Genomic DNA, 4,591 nt, shown 5'->3' with positions numbered 1-4,591 from the left:
TCCACAGAACCTCAGCTGAAACATCTGCAAGCCTTGGTTGGTAGGTCCACTCGATACCCAGAAGCATTTGGAATCGGTAGTGGGTCCCACATCAGCTAGGCCCATATAATAGACAGCCTGGGAGAGGTTATAAGGGGGTTTTCTTCTTATAGAGAAAGCACAGTTATCCAAAGCCAATTGCCCATCTCCTTGAAGACCGAAAAGGCTAACAGTTTATTAAGGAAACCTTGAAGTGTTATTTGACTCCTTGAAGATTTATTATTTGTTCAATAATAAAGACTTTGTTATCTCATTAAAGACTCAAATGACTATCCTTTTCAGGAAAATCCTCAAGAGCCTCCCTTTGAGGTGCCCTGGCTTCCTGCTGGGCATAAAGTATACGTCCTATACAAAGACAATAGCTGCAAGGCCAGCACATGACAGAACAGCACAGCTATTCAGAGTGGTGGTCCATGGACTGGTTCTACTAAGGAAAACGTAAAGCTTTTCCCCTGACATTAAGTCCAGTTGTGTCCGGCTCTGGGGGTTGGTGCTCATCTCCATTTCTAAGCCGAAGAGCCAGCGTTGTCCGTAGACACCTCCAAAAGCATGTGGCTGGCATGACTGCATGGAGTGTTGTTACCTTCCTGCTGGAGCGGTATCTATTGATTTACTCACATTTGCATGTTGTTGAACTGCTTGGTTGGCAGAAGCTGGGGCTAACAGCAGGAGCTCAACCCACTCCCCAGATGCGAATCACCAATCTTTTGGTCTGCAAGTTCAGCAGCTCAGTGGTTTAATTTGCTGTGCCACAGTGGGCTCTAAATGGGTTCTAAATGGGGGTTCTGCTAAATGGTCCATCAACTGCCAATCCCTGGAGAGGGGGCATGAAAGAAAGAAATAATTGCTGCTCATTGGCATTGTAAGACAATTACCTTCAAAGGGTCCTGGTTCAGGAGGGAAATCAGGCAGAAAAACTCAGTCTCGTGAGAGATGCAAAAAGTAAAGTTTATTTTCACCACAGCTGTGAGAAGGAACAGCTGTACACCCCAAAAGGTTTGTACTTGCAAATAGCTGCTGCCGCCACATGTGCGTAGCAAACAAAGAATATATACCTTTGGCTTATCTAAAATTGACCAATGGCTGAGGGTCTTCCACACCTTCCACACCCACTTGGCATAAGTGATACCTGTGACCTCACTTGTTGATTTCAAGCTAACTTTTGGTCTTGGAACTTCCTGGAGAAAGGCACCAACTCACAGGAAGGAAGGGGCATATGCAGAGGCAAAGCTACATAGGCAATAGTTTACTATTTTCCAGTTTATGGTCCCTTCAGCATAAATATGGTGTCAGTGACTGACATATAAAAGTCCATCTTTTATATCAGATAGCTTAAATAGGACTGACATGCACCAACACAGACTGGATCTACATTGCCCTATACTTCAAGATCTGATCCCAGATTATTTGCTTTGAACTGGATTATATGAATCTACACTCCCAGATAATCTGGGATGAGAAGGTAACCTAGGAGCAGATCCTGGCATATAGGGCAGTGTAGATCTGACCTCTAGTGTAGTAAATAAGAGGAAAGACAACAAAATCTGGCTACCAGTATTAAACAACTCCAGAATCAGGACAGTAAATAAAGAACAACACTCAGAAAACAGGGAAATACCAAACAGGAAACAGTCAGGGCCAGCTAACACCTCCCAACAAAGGATTCCCTCAGTCAGGAAGCAGCCAGGCTTTGAAGCTGCAAGGCCATTCAATGCTAATCAAGGTGGCCAATTGCAATATTCACACTTGCCTCAAACAGAGAAGAGTTCTTTCTTCCACCCTGGACATATATAAATTCCACTTGCCTAGTTTCCAACAGACCTCACAACCTCTGAGAATGCCTGCTATAGATGTGGGTGAAATGTCAGGAGAGAATGCTTCCGCAACACTGCCACACAGCCCGGAAAACACACAGCAACCCAAAGACAACTTTCCTTACAGCTTTTTCATGGAGCAAAAGCTTGGTCAGAGTGGCTTCTGGCTGCCTTATCTTTAAACCAAAAGCTCCACCTGCTGATACATGGACAGTACTGCAGATGGTTTTTAAAAATTATTCCTAGGATAACAGGAGATAAGAACAGTTCGAGTCCGGGAAGCGGGGTGAGCGCCCACTGTTAGCCCCAACTTCTGCCAACCTAGCCGTTCGAAAACATGCCAATGTGAGTAGATCAATAGGTACTGCTCCAGTGGGAAGATAACGGCGCTCCATGCAGTGATGCTGGCCACATGACCTTGGAGGTGTCTACGGACAACGCCGGCTCTTGGGTTTAGAAAGATGAGCACCAACCTGCAGAGTCAGACACAACTAGACTTAACGTCAGGGAAAACCTTTACTTTAGACCGATATAATGCAGTTTGGGCTGCACTGAACTGCATTATATGGGTTTACACTGACCATATTCTGCAGTTTGAGCTGCACTATATGGTCATGTAGATACATCTTAAGGCAATCCTTATAGAGATTCATGGTTTCTAGATCTCTGACCATTTTAGTTGCCCTCCTCTGGATATGTTTCAGGTTGTCTGACGGCCCTTCCACACAGCCATATAACCCAGAACACCAAGGCAGATAATCCACAACTGGATTATCTGAGTCCACACTGCTGTGTAATCCAGTTCAACGCAAATTTTATACAGTTTGTGGAAGGAGCCTGAGTCACTTTTGCTGAAGAGCGAGACTAAATGTCCTTCCACATTCCACATTCTCAGGTTTGACTTCTGTGGATTGGGTGATTCATGGGTTTGAATAACATAGTGCCTTCTACACTGCTATATAATCCAGATTATCAAAGCAGGTAATCCACTTTATTTAATTTGAACTGGATTATATGAGTCTACGCTCTTATCATCCAGTTCGAAGCAGATAATCTGGACTTTATATGGCAGCGTAGAAGGCATCTAAGTGCCAAACATTAGCCAACAAAGAGGTTCAACCCTATTGGAACCCCATTTAAAGTTTAGATTAAAACCTGGGGTGGATTCACCATCCCACTGGACTGGAGATACCAGATGCCAAGGGCTGGAGTTGACAAACAAGACCGATATCACTGTTGTGTTCAGTTGCCAAGCAATAGGATCAATAACTTGATCATCCATGGAGCCCAACAAGGGGACTTCCCATGTCACCAAGGGTGGCCATAACCAGAAGGTTGGAAGAGTATTTTCCATCACATCATTCTTGTGCTATTATGCTATACATTCCTCCTGAAACAAACTGCTTTTTTAAGTCCATAAAATTCAGATTCCGGCCATAAAACACACCTCTGTTGTTGTTGTTGCTGTTGTTTTTTGCCTGTTGCTGACCCCTTGCTGGCCCTAGATCTCATTCAGTTGTTTCCAGTTTGGTTGTCCAGCAGAGAAGTCCCATGAACCATCTTGAATTTGATGATATTTTCAATCACCGTAGCAACGCCTCGGCCAATCACCGCACAAGGAAGCCACATGATGTAACAGACCATGGCTGTCCTAGAAAGGAATCTGCATTAATTCTCCACCTTAGATGCACCCCTTATCTCCTTGTGTCTCCTTCTGATTGTTTGTTGTCAAGTGGCTTATGGTGAACCTTTCTTGGCAAGGTTTGCTCAGAAAACAGTGTGCTTTTGCTTCCGTCTAAGGCAGGGGTCCCCAAACTAAGGCCTGTGGGCCGGATGTGGCCCTCCAAGGTCATATACCTGGCCCCTCTTCTAAACTTTAGACTTAGGGTTGACCTAAGTCTACCTGGTCTTTGGAGGTCACTTTCCTTACCTATAGTCCTATAAGACCGTCGAGATGGCGTTTGAGGGTCCCTTTCCTTACCTATGGTCCTATGAGACCATCTAGATGGCCTTTGAGGGTCTCTTTCCTTACCTATGGTCCTATGAGACCATCTAGATGGCCTTTGAGGGTCTCTTTGCTTACCTATGGTCCTACGAGACTGTCTAGAAGGCCTTTGAGGGTCCCTTTCCTTACCTATGGTCCTATGAGACCGTCTAGATGGCCTTTGAGGGTCTCTTACCTATGGTCCTATGAGACCATCTAGATGGTCTTTGAGGGTCCCTTTCCTTATCTATGGTCTTATGGTGGCCTTATGAAATCATCTAGATGGCCTTTGAGGATCCCTTTCCTTACCTATGGTCGTATGAGACCGTCTAGATGGTCTTTGGAGATCTCTTTGCTTATCTATGGTCTTATGAGATCTTCTAGATGGCCTTTGAAGGTCTCTTTGTTTAGCTATGGACTTTTGAGATGATCTAGATGGCTTTTGGAGGCCACTCTCCTTACCCATGGTCCTATGAGACCATCTAGATGATCTTTGAGGGTCCCTTTTCTTACCTATGGTCTTATGAGACCATCTAGATGGTCTTTGAGGGTCCCTTTCCTTATCTATGGTCTTCTGATGGCCTGATGAGATCATCTAGATGGCCTTCAATGGTCCCTTTCCTTACCTATGATCATATGACACCATCTACATGGTCTCTTTGCTTACCTATGGTCTTATGTTAGGGTTGACCTAAGTCTGAAATGACTTGAAGGCACAGAACGACAACAATCCTAATTTTTTATTATTTCATCC

General features: G+C 44.5%; 1 protein-coding gene across 3 annotated transcripts in view; it reads right to left on the bottom strand.

The window, feature by feature from the left end:
* The window catches only part of LOC134297318 (keratin, type I cytoskeletal 39-like), an 8,062-nt gene extending 4,629 nt beyond the window's left edge, over positions 1–3,433 (bottom strand). For 2 of the 3 annotated variants that reach the window (XM_062974468.1, XM_062974467.1), the window contains exon 1: positions 3,301–3,426. The gene's annotated coding sequence lies outside the window, so the exon portion shown is untranslated. Of the gene's footprint in view, positions 1–3,300 lie in introns of all 3 variants that reach the window. The other variant, XM_062974466.1, reaches the window with a different exon arrangement.
* Between the last annotated feature and the right edge of the window lie 1,158 nt (positions 3,434–4,591).

The sequence above is a fragment of the Anolis carolinensis genome, chromosome 3, assembly GCF_035594765.1.
Source record: "Anolis carolinensis isolate JA03-04 chromosome 3, rAnoCar3.1.pri, whole genome shotgun sequence".
In the NCBI taxonomy this organism is placed as follows: domain Eukaryota; kingdom Metazoa; phylum Chordata; class Lepidosauria; order Squamata; family Dactyloidae; genus Anolis; species Anolis carolinensis.
Note: the sequence above shows the minus strand (reverse complement) of the source record. Positions and strands in the feature narration are given on the sequence as shown.